We start from the raw sequence: 18,244 nt of genomic DNA on the forward strand, positions 1-18,244 counted from the left end.
AGCGGAAGCTGACAACCAGTGATGACGTTTCAGAGTTTCACCAGCTGAAGCTAAGTAACTGAGACTTTTGAGTGACCCAGGTATAGACCCACACCAACCAATCTAATTGAAAACTTTTTTCTAAACAAGAAAAACTGACATTTGACCTTTGAGTGACCCACAGGCAAACTCACACCAACCTAACTGAAAACTTCTTTCTAATAAAACATGGAACCTATTTAACTGATGATCTACAGACTTACAAACTGTCCTGTACAGAGCTTAACACTTCAATAGTTAATTAGCAACGTCTTCATGAACCGATCTCTTTCCTCATAAGTGCAAATTGTTAACTTTTTCCCATCAACAAACTATTCAGCCCAATTTTCCAAGAATAGGTATACCCTTGCCTGGCAATGTGAATCACCGGATATTAGACTAGTTTTATAATATGCCTTTTCCTTGGCTTTATCACAGTGTAAAAATGGTACCATGGGGTCTCGAAAAGTCAGACATGACTGAGCAACTTCACTTTTACTTTTCACTTTCCTGCACTGGAGAAGGAAATGGCAACCCACTCCAGTGTTCTTGCCTGGAGAATCCCAGGGACAGAGGAGCCTGGTGGGCTGCCATCTATGGGGTCACACAGAGTCGGACACGACTGAAGCGACTTAGCAGCAGCAGGGTTTATTTAATCATAAAAAATCTAATTTACTTGAGCATCCTAAAGCCTCCAATACTGATTTTACTGGTTTTAATTCACACATTTCATAAACAGTCAAGATTTTCAAAATGTAGACATAAATTGAAGTAAAACTGAGTTAAAATAACTAATAGCTTTATAAACTGAATTACAGTAACCAATTTTTCTAGCTTCTGACAGTGCTGCAAATTATATGAATCTACAGTTACTTTATTAGAATTATCTTTGAAAAATCGAAATTTTTGTTCACTGGGTTTAACTATGTGGCATTAAGAGCTCTGAAAATTTATGTCTTTATTGGTCATAATAAACTCTCATTCAAGGGTAATCATTGATTCACGTACAAAGACTGATATTTTATTATTCCTCGATAGAGCCTTTATGTCCCTTTTATTTTGTAATTACAATTTATTAATCAGAGCCAGTCTCCTTATTCTCAGATAGTTTCTGCTTTATTAATTTATCCAAAGGCCCTTGCTATTAATACAAGCTACAGGTCAAAAATTGAGTATCCGGACTAGTGGTGGAGGTGGGGTGGGAGAAGCAGAATTTAGAGCACAGGATGCTCAACATAAACCTGTTGCCACAAACCCGTGACAGTGTATGAAGTGCCCAAGGCATGATGATCAGAATATTTTAATCAGATGCAAATATTTCATGAAAGTAGGAGGCTTAAGCTTGTAATTAAAGTATAACTGAAATTAAGCCTATAACAATGGACACAGATCTACATTTCAGTTTACACATTAACTATTTTAACTGTGTGTTCATATTTTTATGACCACTCTGATTCTAGGATAAAAATGCTTGATACAGATATTTATTCAATATGGCCAAAACTGCATACAAAACGTTAACTGTTAGTTTTATGTCTTTGTCCTAGAATACCAGGGAAGTTCCTTTCATGAAAATATTTATCTAATGGTACAACTAGGTACAATTACAATAATAATGGTCTTCCATAAAAATTAATGTCCATCTCTGCCCCATAACTGATAACCTTCCCAATAAAAATTATAACTTTAATGTTGATAATATTCACCAAAGTGAAAGTCGCTTAGTCGTGTCAGACTCTTTGTGACCCCATGGACTATTACAGTCTGTGGAATTCTCCAGGTCAGAATACTGGAGTGGGTAGCCTTTCCCTTCTCCAGGGTATCTTCCCAACCCAGGGATTGAAGCCAGGTCTCACACTGCAGACAGATTCTTTACCAGCTGAACCACAAGGGAAGCTTGATAATATTCACCAAGCGGGTCATTTTTTGGAAAATTTGTTTTTAATCAAAACTATGTTTTTTAAAAGACAGGACTGATGTTATCACAGTTACCAACTACAAATCATTACATATATTCTGAGAAGTCCTATAGTCTATAATCTTGCTGGCAGTATGACATTCCAGGACATAACTGGCTATAGTCTCCAACCTTAACTAATGGAGGAAAATGCTATTCTGCAGGTAAAACTAATTGCACTTTCTTTTGGTGCAAAATTGGACTTTTCCTGTAACAGCTCCCAGACAACTGAGAAAGATACTGACAAAACTGCCGAAATTATTTAGATTGTGCTCCTTCTGATTTCATGAATCTATGACAAAGGAATACCACCATATAATGCATGCTTTAGAGAAATAAAAGATTCTGCTACCTAGAAACAGCTTTGACTTCACTTTGGGATTTTAATAGTAAACTGATGGGTTTTCTAGCTGTCTCTGATATAGCAACTCTAGCAGGCCTACTTCTGTGAGATTTTGATTTCTACTTACTCTATCACAGCAATTCTGGTATCTTTACCTCACTTAACATGGATTTTTTTTTTTTTTTACTAATAATTATAGTATTATTATAGCAAAAATATACAAATTAGAATCAGTCAAAAGGAGAGATATATAGGTCACTATCTAGAAGGGTATGAAATACAGATATCCACTGTCCTCTCTCTGCGCAGTCAGGATATGTAACCATCATGTCATTCTTGAAAAAAAATTTTTAATTGGAGGATAGATTTGTTGCTGTTGTTCAAGTTTCAAATGCCATTCTAGTGTTAGATCTACTCAATCGACTCTTCTTGCTAGTATCTAAGATGACCTAATCATCTTTTCACACCAATATACCCAGTCTGGAATGTGCAGAGGCTGCTCAGAAAGAAAAAGGAATACATCTCAAAAAATCTAGCTGTAGGACCTAACCAATATATACCAACAGGAAAAGGAAAGTGTGCATGGGACTGGGTCCTGGGGGTGCAGGAAAAAGCGGGGCAGGACTTAATGTTGAATAAAAGAGAGTTTCTCAATGTGGGAGCATTCTACAACAAATAATTTAACACAGTATCAGGACCCCCAGACTACAGCACTAACACTAGGATGCTAAAATCAATACTACAATGGTGTCTGAAAACTTGAACGAAAAATGAGTGTTAAGTGAAGGAGCAATGCCAGAATTGCTGTGACAGAGGAGGAAGGAATCAAAATCATACAGAAATAGGCAAATTAGAGTTGCCATGGCATTCCAGGGACAGATGAATAGAGTTCTATACTCTCCTTGTGGTTTCTCTTCTGCTCATGCATTTTAAAGATTCTATTAAACACATCAAATTACATAATTTGAATGTCAGATCTCTTTCCTTCCTGGACCCTAAAAGAAAGTAAAAGTGTTAGTTGCTTAGTCGTGTTTGACTCTTTGTAGCCCCCTGGACAGAAGCCCGCCAGGCTCCTCTATCCATGGGATTTTCCAGGCAAAAATACTGGAGTGGGTAGACATTCCCTTTTCCAAGGGATCATCCCAACCAAGGAAATGAAACCAGGTCTCCTGCATTTCAGGCAGATTCTCCACTGTTTGAGCTGCCAGGGAAGCCTGGACCCTAACTCTTACACAATGTAGGATTATGAATGGAAACAATGTAACCCTATGCGGTGATCATAAACATACAGCCTGATGGTGAGTGAGTGGTAAAGCAACTGAATCACAAATAGCCTCATTTGCTATTCATTATATGCCACACACACTCAAACACATTCAAGGACTGCAAGAAAATTAGTCCAAATATTTACTGTTAATTTTTTAAAAAGCAGAAAGTGAAACTACAAACACTCTTAGCTATAAACACTTACTAATAAGCCCAAATGTTTTTAAACCATCAGTTTAAAAATTTGGTTTTGGTAAGTGAATATATTTATTAGCCATTCCAATGGATAAACTATGGAATAAGCTGCATAGAAGTGTGTGTGTGTGTGTGGGGGGGGGTGGTTTAGAAATCTCTGGATGTGTAAGAATGTACAGCCAACCATACTGATGAAAACTATGCAGAGCACAAAAAATCTGAAATGAAACTTCAACCACGTGGTCTGCAAATGGAAAGAGAGTCACTAGGTTTCTTCTAATCCGGGGAATAAACCAGGCTCCAAAGAAGGATTATTTACTATCCAGCAAGGAGACAGATTTAAGACCACCCCATGCCACAATGGCTTGAGCTTGCGAGAATCCATAAGCAGCTATATTATAAACACAGGAGATGAATATAACAGAACAGTATTATAGGAACGTTATGTGAAGAGCTGGGACCACAGACCTCCCCACAGACGGCCATGATGAGAAGTGCCCTGCGAGCACTCCTAGATGGTTGCCTGGGGACGCTGGCCGGGAAGAGAGACACGGTCACAGCAAGTCAGACTGCGGGGTGTCCAGTTCCTCCTCTGCGGTTGACCATGCCAACAGAAGGCAGGGCCAGAAAGGGGCGTGCATATGACGCTAGGGAATATTTGTCACAAGATATACAATGCTTATTGATTTTCTTTTAATAAAATTTCTCTAAATCTATTATGGCTTGAAAACTGCTGAGGGGGTGCCAGCTACTAGGCTGTCCAGTGAAGATAGTTTTTCCAAATCCTTCCTACTGTTCACATCTCCGACCTTAAAATTGGCTGTGCCTACCTGTTCATTCTCTCTTATGTGTACACATGTGCACATTCTTATGGGAAAGTTGTAGCCAGTCTATACTTCACTAAGTAAGAGAAAATTCGTAAGCCCAAGTGCAATACCAGGCCTTTCCTGGTGGTTCAGTCAGTACAGAATTCGCCTGCAATGCAGGAGACAAAGATTCAGTCCCTGGGTCGGGAAGATCCCCTGGAGTAGGAAATGGCAACCCACTCCAGTATTCTTGCCTGGGAAGTCCCATGGACAGAAGAGCCTGGTGGCCTATAGTCTATGAGGCTGCAGAGAGTCGGATATAACTTAGTGAGTAATCCACCACCACTAGGGCAACACTAGCAAGGGAAGGAGATGGACCCAATGAAGGAGGTCATGTGAGGGCAAAGGGCTGACCTCCTTTTGTTTCCAGTTGTGGAAAAGGGCTGGTAAGCATCGTTCAACTCCCCCTCCCTCCTCCTTCTATTTTTACCTCTTCCCCTCCCCCCTTTTTTCCTCCTCCCCCTTTTAATCTATTTTGTCTGCTTTTAATCTATTTTCTAGCTGGGAAAGATTCCAGGCTAGAAAGAAACCAGCTGGAAGTCACTGTGTTGAATTGGAGGAGATATTACCAGTTATAATGGAGGGAGGGGCATACCCTTGAGGCTAAAGAATGTAGCACTGGGCAAACAACAAAATTAATCAAACTTTTTTCCCTGTCTCACTCACCCTCCACACAACTTAGGTGGCCTCCCTCTATTGTCAAAAATGCATACTGGTCAGCTCACCCCAGTGCTTGACCCAAAGGAGTCACATGAATAAATACACATTAGAAATGAGTTGACGAGGACTATAATTTCCCAAATTATCTTCCACTCTACCAAATCAAAACTTCCTTTATTGAGACCAGCTTGTTGTTGATCAGTCGCTCAGTCGTGTCCAGCTCTTTGAGACCCCATGGACTGCAGCATGCCAGGCCTTCCTGTCTTTCACCATCTCTTGAAGTTTGCCCAAGTTCACGTCCATTGCATCAGTGATGCAATCAAACCATCTCATCCACTGACACCCTCTTCTCCTTCTGCTCTCAATCTTTCCCAGCATCAGGGACTTTTCCAAAGAGATGGCTGTTCACATTAGATGACCAAAATACTGGAGCTTCAGCTTCAGCATCAGTCCTTCCAACGAGTATGCAGGATTGATCTCCCTTAAGATGGGGAAACAGTGGAAATGGTGGCAGACTTTATTTTGGGGGGCTCCAAAATCACTGCAGATGGTGACTGCAGCCATGAAATTAAAAGACGCTTTTTCCTTGGAAGGAAAGTTATGACCAACCTAGACAGCATATTCAAAAGCAGAGACATTACTTTGTCAACAAAGGTCCATCTAGTCAAGGCTATGGTTTTTCCAGTGGTCATGTATGGATGAGAGCTGGACTGTGAAGAAAGCTGAGCGCCAAAGAATTGATGCTTTTGAACTGTGGTATTGGAGAAGACTCTTGAGAGTCCCTTGGACTGCAAGGAGATCCAACCAGTCCATTCTAAAGGAGATCAGTCCTGGGTGTTCTTTGGAAGGAATGATGGTAAAGCTGAAACTCCAATACTTTGGCCACCTCATGCGAAGAGTTGACTCATTGGAAAAGACTCTGATGCTGGGAGGGATTGGGGGCAGGGGGAGAAGGGGATGACAGAGGATGAGGTGGCTGGATGGCATCACTGACTCGATGGACATGAGTTTGAGTGAACTTTGGGAATTGGTGATGGACAAAGAGGCCTGGCATGCTGCAATTCATGGGGTCGCAAAGAGTCATACACAACTGAGTGACTGAAGTGAATTGAAGATAGACTGGTTTGATCTCCTTGCAACCAAGGGACTCTCAGGAGTCTTGCCAACACCACAATTCAAAGGCACCAATTCTTTGGTGCTCTGCTTTCTTTAAGGTCCAGCCCTCAGAATCATACATGACCAGTGGCAAGACCATAGCCTTGACTATAGAGACTTTTTCAGCAGAGTAATGTCTCTGCTTTTCAACACACTGTCTAGCTTTGTCACAGCTTTCCTGCCAAGAAGCAATCATCTTCTGATTTCATGGTTGAAGCTATCATCCACGGTGATTTTAGAGCCCAAGAAGAGGAAATCCGTCACTACATCACCTTTTCCCCTTCTATTTCCATGAAGTAATGGGGTCTGATGCCATGATCTTAGTTTTGTTTAATATGTAGTTTTAAGCCAGCTCTTTCACACTCCTCCTTCACCCTCATCAAGAGGCTCTTTAGTTCTGCTTTGCTTTCTGCCATGCATATCTGAAGTTGTTGATGTTTCTCCCGCCTATTTTGATTCCAGCTTGCAACTCATCCAGCCCAGCATTTCTCATGATGTGCTCAGCATATAGATTAAACAAACAGGGTGACAGCAGACTGCCCTGTCATACTCCTTTCTCAATCCTGAATCCATCAGTTGTTCCATACAGGGATCTAATTGTTGCTTCTTGAACCACCTACAGGCTTCTCAGGAGACAAGTAAGGTGGTCTGGTATTCCCAACTCTCTAAGAGCTTTCCACAGTTTGTCACGATCCACACAGTCAAAAGCTTTAGTGTAGTTGATGAAACAGAGATAAATGATTTTCTGGAACTCCCTTGCTTTCTCTATAATCCAGCAAAATGTTGGCAATTTGATCTCTGGTTCCTCTTCCTTTCCTAAACCCAGCCTGGACATCTGGAAGTTCTTGGTTCACATACTGCTGAAACCTAGCATGCAAGATTTTAAGCATGACCTTACTAGCAAAGAAATAGAGGGAAACAATAGAATTGGAAAGACTAGAGATCTCTTCAAGAAAATCTGAGATTCCAAGGAAACATTCCATGCAAAGACTGGCACAATAAGGGACAGAAATGGTATGGACCTAACTAAAGCAAAAGATATTAAGAAAAAGTAGTAAGAATACACAGAAGAACTATACAAAAAAGATCTTCAGGACCCAGATAACCACGATGGTGTGATCACTCACCTAGAGCCAGATATCCTGGAATGCAAAGTCAAGTGGGCCTTAGGAAGTATCACTATGAACAAAGCTAGTGGAGGTGATGGAATTCCAGTTGAGCTATTTCAAATCCTAAAAGATGATGCTGTGAAAGTGTTGTACTCAATATGAAAGCAAATTTGGAAAACTCAGTCCTGGCCACAGGACTGGAAAAGGTCAGTTTTCATTCCAATCCCAAAGAAAGGCAATGCCAAAGAATGCTCAAACTACCGCACAATTGCACTCATCTCACACACTAGCAAAGTAATGCTCAAAATTCTCCAAGCCAGGCTTCAACAGTGTGTGAACTGTGAACTTCCAGATGTTCTAGTTGAATTTAGAAAAGGAAAAAGAACTAGAGATCAAACTACCAACATCCAGTGGATCATCAAAAAAGCAAGAGAGTTCCAGGAAAACATCTACTTTGGCTTTATTGACTACACCAAAGCCTTTGACTGTGTGGATCACAACAAACTGTGGAAATGCTTAAAGAGATGGGAATACCCGACCACCTGATCTGCCTCCTTAGAAATCTGTATGCAGGTCAAGAAACAACAGTTAGAACCGGACATGGAACAAAGGACTGGTTCCAAATAAGGAAAGGAGTACGTCAAGGCTGTATATTGTCACCCTGGTTATTTTAACTTATATGCAGAGTACATCATGCAAAAAGCTGGGCTGGATGAAGCACAAGCTGGAATCAAGATTGCCAGGAGAAACATCAATAACCTTAGATACACAGATGACACCACTCTTATGGCAGAAAGCGAAGAAGACCTAAAGAACCTCTTGATGAGAGTGAAAGAGGAGAGTCAAAAAGTTGGCTTAAAATTCAACATTCAGAAAACTAAGATCATGGCATCCTATCCCATCACTTCATGGCAAATAGAAAGGAAACAATAGACACCGCGACCGCCCTTCCCTCGGGGGGGGGGGGCTCCAAAATCACTGCAGATGGTGACAACAGCCACAAAATTAAAAGATGCTTGATCCTTGGAAGAAAAGCTATGATCAACGTAGACAACACATTAAAAAGCAGAGACATTACTTTGCCAACAAAGGTCCATCTAGTCAAAGCTATGGTTTTTCCAGTAGTCATGTAAGAATGTGAAAGCTGGATTATAAAGAAAGCTGAGTACTGAAGAATTGATGCTTTTGAACTGTGGTGTTGGAGGAGACTCTTGAGAGTCCCTTGGACTGCAAGGATATCCAACCAGTCCATCCTAAAGGAGATCAGTCCTGAATATTCATTGGAAGGACTGATGCTGACGCTGAAACTCCAATATTTTGGCCACCTGATGCGAAGGACTGACTCATTGGAAAAGACTCTGATGCTGGAAAAGATTGATGGCAGAAGGAGAAGGGGATGGCAGAGGATGAGATGGTTAGATGGCATCACCGACTCAATGGACATGAGTTTGAGCAAGCTCTGGGAGTTGGTGATGGACAGGGAGGGCTGGTGTGCTGCAGTCCATGGGGTTGCAAAGAGTCAGACACAACTGAATGAATGAACTGAACTATTAGCATGGGGAATGAGTGCAACTGTCCAGTGGTTAGCATATTCTTTAGTACTACCCTTCTTGGCAATTGGGATGAGGAGTGACCTTTTCCAATCCATGGCCACTGCTGGGTCTTCCAGATTTGCTGATATATTGAATGCAACACCTTGATGGCATCCTCCTTTAGGGTTTTGAACAGTTCTACTGGGATTTCATCGAATCCACTAACTTTATTAACAGCAGTGCTTCCTAAGGCCCACTTGACTTCACAATCCAGAATGTCTTTCTGAGGGTGACTAACCACTCAGTTGTAGCAATCTAATTCATTAAGATCGTTTTTGTACAATTCTTCAGTGTATTCTTACCTTCTCCTCTTGATCCCTTCAGCATCTGCTAGGTCTCTACCATTTCTGTCCTTTATTGTGCCTATCTTTGGGTGAAATCTTCAAAACAAAATGAAGCAGGGCAAAGGCTAACTGAATCCTGCCAAGAGAATGCACTGGTCATAGCTAACACCCTTTTTCAACAACTCAAGAGACAACTTTACACATGGACATCACCAAATGGTCAACACCAAAATCAAACATTACATTACCTATAGCTGAAGATGGAGAAGCTGTATACAATTGGCAAAAAAGAAGACCTGGAGCTGACTGTGACTCTGATCACCAGCTTTTCATAGCAAAATTCAGGCTTAAACTAAAGAAAAGGGGGGAAACCACTAGGACAGCCATGCACAACTGAAATCAAATCCCCTATGAAACTACAGTAGAGGTAATGAATGTTGCTGCTGCTGCTAAGTCACTTCAGTCGTGTCCGACTCTGTGCAACCCCATAGATGGTAGCCCACCAGGCTCTGCCATCCCTGGGAGTCTCCAGGCAAGAACACTGGAGTGGGTTGCCATTTCCTTCTCCAATGCATGAAAGTGAAAAGTGAAAAGTGAAAGTGAAGTCGCTCAGTCATGTCTGACTCTTAGCGACCCCATGGACTGCAGCCCACCAGGCTCCTCTGCCCATGGGATTTTCTAGGCAAGAGTACTGGAGTGGGATGCCATTGCCTTCTCTGAGAGGTAATGAATAGATTTGAGGAATCAGAGCTAGTAAACAGTGTGCCTGAAGAACTATGGACGGAGGTCTGCAATACTGTACAGAAGGCAGTGGACAAAACCATCCCAAAGAAAAGCAAAAGGGCAAAGTGGTCATCTGAGGAGATTTCACAAACAGCTAAAGAAAGAAGAGAAGCGAAATGCAAGGGAGAAAGTGAAAGGTATATCCAAATAAACACAAAGTTCCAAAGAATAGCAAGGAGAGACAAAAAGGCCTTCTTCAATGAACAGTGCATAAAATTATAAGAAAACAACAGAAGGGGAAAGACTAGAGATCATGTCAGGAAAATTGGAAATATCAAATGACCAGCTTATGTTGATGTGATTTTTAAAAAAATCTTTGTAGTAGGATTTACCACCGGATTAACCTGCTCAGAGTATCCTTCCATTCCTAAAGTAGATCTTTGTATGTTGAAAAAAGCCATAACCCAAATCTGTTAGGGTCAATATCGGGCAGTCTACAGAGCATGCAGCTTTCAAGAGCCCTGCCTCACTCTTACACGTGGCCCTGCACCCTGAGGGGCTCACAGCCCATGACACTCAAGGAGTGGACATAAATGACCACATATGAGAAGGGCATCTCTTTCTAGGAAGCGGGTGATATCCCAGGAGAGCAACACACTCCTTGCTTCCATGTTGCCCTTCTACCCAGTTCTGCTCAACCACAACATATCAACACGAGCCGCGTCGCTCAGCCACCTGCTGTTGTTTGAAGAAGTGTGTGATGTACCCACAATCCTCAGGAGGGAGTTTAAACAAGAGAGGAAGTCTCCTTTTCTTAATTGTCAACAGTGAAATAAAAATCCCTTCATACCAGGGATTAGCACTCAAAGTGTGCCAATCCCTGCTATGAAGACCACTGCCTCTTGAGGGAATTTGAGAACAAAAAGAAGACCTCTGAAAGGGGGGGAAAAAAATCAAATGGCTCAGTTGTGTTCAACTCTTTGGGACCCCATGGACTGTAGCCTCTGTCCATGGGATTTTCCAGGGAAGGGTACTGGAGTGGGTTGCCATTTCCTTCCCCAGGGGATCTTCCTACCCTAGGGATTGAACCCGAATCTCACGCATTGCAGGCAGATTTTTTACCATCTGAGCCACCAGGGAAGCCCATCTTAAGGGAAGGAGGCCTAAAGGAAGGAGGCCTTTGGAAGGGAAGTGACGTACTGAGCCCTAGATTCAGGTGATGGGACTCATGGACCTCAGGTGCTTGCCAAGGCCTGAGCACCCTCCCGTGATCACAGCTGTGCAGGGCAACGCCTTACCTTACCACACTGCTTACACTTTCCTTCCTGCCGACGTCTGTGCACCCAGTGGTGACGCACAAAGTTCTGTGGGAAAACAAAAGTGAATACGTTTCAGTGTGCAAACTCCAGGATTCTTTTTTTTAAAGTGTTTTAAGAGTAGAGATTTCCATGAACAATCATTTAAGCCCATCTTAGCACAAAACCAAGTATGTGCCTGTGTGATTTGTTTAATAAACACGAATCCACTTGGGAAAAAAAAGCTAAGTCTCCATCTTTGGTGATCTTTCATGTTTGCAGAAACCATTAGTTATGCCTTCTCTCTGCAGCTTCCTGGTGACAAACGCCTGTAATGAATTCCTGGTACTCTGCTTTCTTCTTAGTAAAAACATGGTTTAGGTTTGTGACTTGGGGCTGGGAGGTAACTGAGGCAGGTAAGAAATACTCTTAAAGAAAGGAGGTGAAGGCGAGAAGGACAAAGACATCCATTTTAGAAAACAAATGTGTACTTAATGCTTTATAAGTGCCAGGCAAGCATCCTACTCAACATTTGTGTTAGGAAGAATTTTAAAGAAATCAAATTCTCAGAAAGAAATAGATCTCATGATTTGAGAGTTTGTTTGTTTGTTAACTAGCAAAAGTAAAGGAAGAGAGCTTGTTTGTTAACTAGCGAAAGTAAAGGAAGAGAAACGCTGAAGAAAACCGATGACAAAGACAAGAGACATGGGCCTAGCGTGAAATTCTGTAATGAGGTTGTCCTTAGGTATTCTGAATGCAGTCAGCTTCCAGGGTCTATCCTGGGCTTGTTTGTGTGTGTGCTTAGTCGCTTAGTTGTGTCCAGTTCTTTTGCGACCCCATGGGCTGTAGCCCACCAGGCTCCTCTATCCACGGGATTTTCCAGGCGAGAGTACTGGAATGGGGTGCCATCTCCTTCTCCAGGGGAGCTTCTCGACACAGGGATCCAACCCATGTCTCCTGCATCTCCTGCCCTGGGAGGTGAATTCTTCACCACTGAACCACCTGGGAAGCCCCCATCCTTGGCTTGTGCTGTAGGAAACATGGAAGGTCCTTTTCCTCCCAAATAGATAATCCCTCAAGAAGCACATGTCACCCAGCGGTTGGGATGCTTTATAAGAGGGAAAGTGGTCTTCAGGCCTAATGCTACAGGTAAACCCTAGTAACCTACACACAATTCATCTCTCTTAGGCCAAGTCCCCTAAAATACTTGGTAATATTTTTCTCCTGTCCTTTTCTAAGAACACATACTTTACCTGAAATTAACATTTGTATTGTCAGGCCACAGTCTATATTTTCCCTTTAAAATAGGCCCTCTAATATATATTCCACTTTGCAAATACTTACCAAATGCCTACTATCCAGGCATTGTTCTAAGTAAGGAGGGACACAGAAAACAGATCAATGTTGAGAAAAAAAAATGTTATGTCAAGACAGGAAATTCAGAGTGACAAAGATACCTCTAACAAGCATTAGCATTATCAATTCCAAATTGTCGCCTCTACTTCTCTTCATTATGTCAAACCAATTTAAATTAAAACTTAACAAAGATCCTGGAGGAACAATGGTCTTTTAACTATAATAAGATATAAAGAAGAATAATGGCCCTACTAATTAGTCTAGTTTTTGTCTTGCTTTTTCTACTGTGGCAGTTTAATAAAATAAGGACAAAATTCTTACACTGTTCTCAGAAAGAAGCTAATAATAATAGTTAACATTTCTTGAGAACTATCTCTGTATCAGGCACTTTTTAAAATGCCTTACATATCTAATACTATACACAAAAATAAGCTCAAAGTGGATTAAAGATCTAAATGTGAGACCAGAAAACTATAAAATTCTTAGAGGAAAACATAGGTAGAACACTCTCTGACATGAATCACAGCAAGATCCTCCAGGACCCACCTCTCAGCGTAATGGAAACAAAAACAAAATAAACAAATGGGGCCTAATTAACCTTAAAAGCTTTTGCACAATGAAGGAAACAATAAACAACGTGAAAAGGCAGTCTTTAGAATGGGAGAAAATAATAGCAAATGAAACAACTGACAAAGAATTAATCTCCAAAATACATAAGCAGCTCACACAGCTCAATACCAGAAAAACGAACAACCCCATCAAAAAGTGGGCCAAAGAACTAAACAGAAACTTCTCCAAAGAAGACATACCGACGGCTAACAAACACATGAAAAGATGCTCAACGTCACTCATTATCAGAGAAATGCAAATCAAAATCACAATGAGTACCATCTCACGGCGGTCAGAATAGCCGCCATCAAAAAGTCTACAAACAATAAATGCTGGAGAGGGTGTGGAGAAAAGGGAACCCTCTTACACTGTTGGTGGGAATGCAAACTGTTGCCACTATGGAGAATAGTGTGGAGATTCCTTAAAAAACTGGGAACAGAATTGCCATACCACCCAGCAATGCCACTGCTGGGCATACACACCAAGGAAACCAGAATTGAAAGAGACACGTGTACCCCAATGTTCATTCCAGCACTGTTTACAATAGCTAGGACATGGAAGCAACCTAGATGTCCATTGGCAGACAAAAGGATAAGGAACTTGTGGTACATATGCACAATGGAATATTACTCAGCTATAAAAAGGAACACATTTGAGTCAGTTCTTATGAGATGGATGAAACTGGAATCTATTACACAGAGTGAAGTAAGCCAGAAAGAGAAACACCAATAGAGTACATTAACACATAGATATGGAATTTAGGAAGACAGCAATGATGATCTTATATGCAAAACAGTAAAAGAGACACAGATGTAAAGAACAGACTTTTGGACTCTTGTGGGAGAAGGCGAATGGTGGGAGAAGGTGGGATGATTTGAGAGAATAGCACTGAAACATGTATATTAACATATGTAAAATAGATGACCAGTGCAAGTTTGATGCATGAAGCAGGGCACTCAAAGTCAGCGCTCTGGGACAACCCAGAGGGATGGGGTGGGGAGGGAAGGGGGAAGGGGATTCAGGAGGGGAGGACATATGTGCACCCGTGGCTGATTCATGTTGATGGATGGCAAAAACCATCACAATGCTGTAATTATCCTCCGATTAAACTAATTAATTAAAAAATGACTTACATATAATAATAATTTTAATTTTCATGAGAATTTTCATGAATCGAGGTGCTATAGAGTTGATTACTAGTAAAACCCTGAGTTGATAAAAACATTGAAATATGTCTATACTGATTGATAAATTGCAGTTCGGTGCTTCTACCATACCTCTGGCTCCTCCATAGCTACCATAGCACCCCCCCATGCCCTCAACACTACACACCATTTCTACCTCCTCATTATTAAGAAATTAGAATGTTAATTCTGGGCATAACAGGTCTCTATGATTCTGGAGCTCTCTTCTGAAAATAAACCATGTTGCCTGGACAATGCCATTGGGTTCCACCACAAAGTCAGAAAACTGGGCTATGCCCCATGATGGCAGCTGTCTGTCCAGGTATCAATATAAACAATTCAGGGGCCTATGGCTGCAAGTCCAGGAACCTACTTACTGTCCATACCTCCAGGTCAGTGCAAAAACTCTACGGCGATGAAGGTACCAGACCCTTCACCTCATAGATGAGGCAGACTGCTCCAGCTTTTTCGCCCACCCACGTGAGAAGCACTTTAGCCCATTGCCTGGAAGGACAGGGGCCAACTGCTAATTGTACTCTATCCCAAATCACATCATTGTAGGGCAGCTTATCAAAAGGTTTGACTTGAATTATCATCATCATCCTCATTTTACAGATGATGAAACTAAGGTATAGAGTGATGACTTCAAATGTCAAGGGCCGAGCAAGGATTCAAACCCAGGCAGGCTGGCAAAAGAGCCTGTATCCTCAAGGACTCTGTTGCAGGGCCTCTTCTCTGCTCTGAAATATCAAGTTCAAGCTCTTTCAATAAATGATTTCAATGACAGTCAGTAGTGGAAATATTGAATACATAAAAATGTCAGGCGGTATTATGAGAGATAGAAAAATTTACTATAATTGCTGTTAGTGTAGCAGAAGCTGGGGGAGAATGAACAATAACACTGATGTTAAGAGAAACTCTGCTTATTGAGATTATAAATCACCTAATGACTCTCCATTTAAGAATTGAAGGCGGGAAACACTGGAAGAATTTGATGCAATTATCTAAGAGAAATCATGGTTGACTCACGGGATTATTTAGTGAGTGACAACCCTAATCAAAAGATTAAACCAGTAATTTCCACAAATCAACAATTATTGAGAAACTATGAGGCTGACGATGAATCATTTGTGCAGCGACATTTATTGTTTGGTAAACAGATTTATAAAACCGTGTAGTTTAGTTTATTTAGGGAGTAAGAGAGAACATTTTAAAATTTCTTATTTATATACTTATGACTCTGCAAGTTGTTGAATATTTTTAATATCACCCTTCCTAGGAAACCGGTAGGCAATTGAGGCACAGATAAAATAATTCATAAAAATCACCACTGTAGAAACTGAGTAATTGTCTCTGTGAGTCTGATTTGAGATGTCAAGTATCCATCTATTTAGAGGTCTTCTTAGATCTAATATAAATTTTCTTCTATTGCTGCTTAGACATAGCTTGAACAAAGTGAAAGCCAATAAATGTGTGTTGAATTGAATGAAATTCTCAACCTGATTTCCTTGACAAATCACATAGCTACCATTTTGGAGGATCATCTATTGTTTTTTATCAGTTAGGGGAAAAAGAACACTTCTAGCGAATCACTGCTGTTTTATCATCCATCTTTCCCAAGCACTTAAATTTTTCATACTATTTCCTTTTGACTATTATTCATTTCTCCTAAATTATTGAACTGAAATTAGACTCAGAAGCCTCACACTGCAAATGTGAGTGTTGATACATGCTGTTAAGACAGCAGAGCAAGGCTTCTAATACTATAACATCTTTTTATTGTTCATCAATAATCTGAATTATTCATAAACCACCATCAAGTACTGGGTAAGAATAGGGTTATTACTTATGGGTGTTAAAATCTTGGTGATCCATTATTTCAGGGATTATTTTCAGTTTGGTTAGAAAAAATGCATAACACAATTGCTCAATTACTGTCCAAAGCAGTTCAATTCATAATATTCAGTTCAGTTCAGTCGCTCAGTTGTGTCCAACTCTTTGCAACCCCATAGACTGCAGCATGCCAGGCCTCCCTGTCCATTGCTGACTCCCGGAGTTTACTCAAACTCATGTCCAATGAGTTGGTGATGCCATCCAACCATCTCATCCTTTGTCATCCCCTTCTCCTTCTGCCAATCTTTTCTAGCATCAGAGTCTTTTCCAAAGAGTCAGTCTTTCGCATCAGGTGGCCAAAATATTGGAGTTTCAGCTTTAGCATCAGTCCTTCCAATGAATATTCAGGACTGATCTCCTTTAGGATGGACTGGTTGGGTCCCCTTGCAGTCCAAGGGACTCCCAAGAGTCTTCTCCAACACCACAGTTCAAAAGCATCAGTTCTTCGGCACTCAGCTTTCTTTATAATCCAACTCTCACATCCTTACATGACTACGGGAAAAACCATGGCTTTGACTAGACAGACCTTTGTTGGCAAAGCATTACTCAAAGAGTTTTTTAAAGAATCTTAGAAATTATAGACCAATCCAAGCAGCTTACATCTAAGGAAACTGAGTCCATCTGGAAGGTTTCAACTTAGAGGAGTCAAACCAACATTCATTAAAAAAAACTTCAGGTATCAAGCACCCCACAAAGCCTAGGAGACAGTGATTAACAACCCTGCTCCAGGTCCCACGCCTAGAGACACCACTGAGGGAAAAAGAAGGAGAGATGGCCTTTGAACACAAGTCAAACTAATTCTAAAGTGACTGTTTCTTTCATTTACATGAAGTAAACTATCTAAGTCTCTTAATTAAGAATCCCCATGGGTCATACATCCCTGGTGGCTCAGACAGTAAAGAATCTGCCTGCAGTGTGGGAGACCTGGATTCGATCCCTGGGTTGAGAAGATGCCTTGGAGGTGGGCATGGCAACCCACTCAAGTATTATTGCGTGGAGAATCCCATGGACAGAGGAGCCTGGTGGGCCACAATCCATGGGGTTGAAAAGAGTTAGCCATGACTAAGTATAGCACATAGCATGTGACATAAGAATCATTTCCAAATTGTACTCTTAAAATAAGAGTTCTTAGATATTTGGGGGGGGGAATTAACCCTTTCATGGGCTTCCCAGGTGGCTCATTGGTAAAGAATTTGCCTGTGATGCAGGAGACCCAGGTTTGATCCCTAGGTCAGGAAGATCCCTTGAAGAAGAGAATGGCAACCCACTCCAGTGTTCTTTCCTGGAGAATTCCATGCAGAGACCATGGGGTCGCAAAGAGTCAGATACAACTAAGCAACTAACACTTTCACTCCTCTATAAATTCATTTGGTCAAAAGATATTCACTGATCACATCTTCTGCATCCTGCCTGGTACAACGAGTTTGGAACAAATGTCATGAGTGATCTCCCAAAGCTTACACAACAGGAGATGGCAACAGACAAGCAAATGAGTAATATGTGTAAATAATTATGACACACAAAGTCCTCTGAAGGGCAGAACAAGATGCTTTGATAAAGAACAATGTGCAACCTATTTAGAGGTGGAAATCAACACAGACCTCTGAGGGGCTCTAACTGTAAGAAACAGCTGGTCATGAATAGAGATCTCCAGTACCACGACAAAACACACAAATATCAGAAGGTGAAGAACATCTTGATGTGTGCCTCAAGAACTGAAATCCATGTGGCAGACGGAT

General features: G+C 41.2%; 1 protein-coding gene across 1 annotated transcript in view; it reads right to left on the reverse strand.

The window, feature by feature from the left end:
• Nucleotides 1-18,244, reverse strand: part of DGKI (diacylglycerol kinase iota) — a 344,361-nt gene that overhangs the window by 283,277 nt on the left and 42,840 nt on the right. Inside the window, exon 5 of the mRNA XM_040259956.1 lies at nucleotides 11,467-11,532. The gene's annotated coding sequence lies outside the window, so the exon portion shown is untranslated. The remainder of the gene's footprint in view (nucleotides 1-11,466; nucleotides 11,533-18,244) is intronic.

This window comes from Oryx dammah, unplaced genomic scaffold (assembly GCF_014754425.2).
Source record: "Oryx dammah isolate SB20612 unplaced genomic scaffold, SCBI_Odam_1.1 HiC_scaffold_18, whole genome shotgun sequence".
NCBI classification, from domain to species: Eukaryota; Metazoa; Chordata; class Mammalia; order Artiodactyla; family Bovidae; genus Oryx; species Oryx dammah.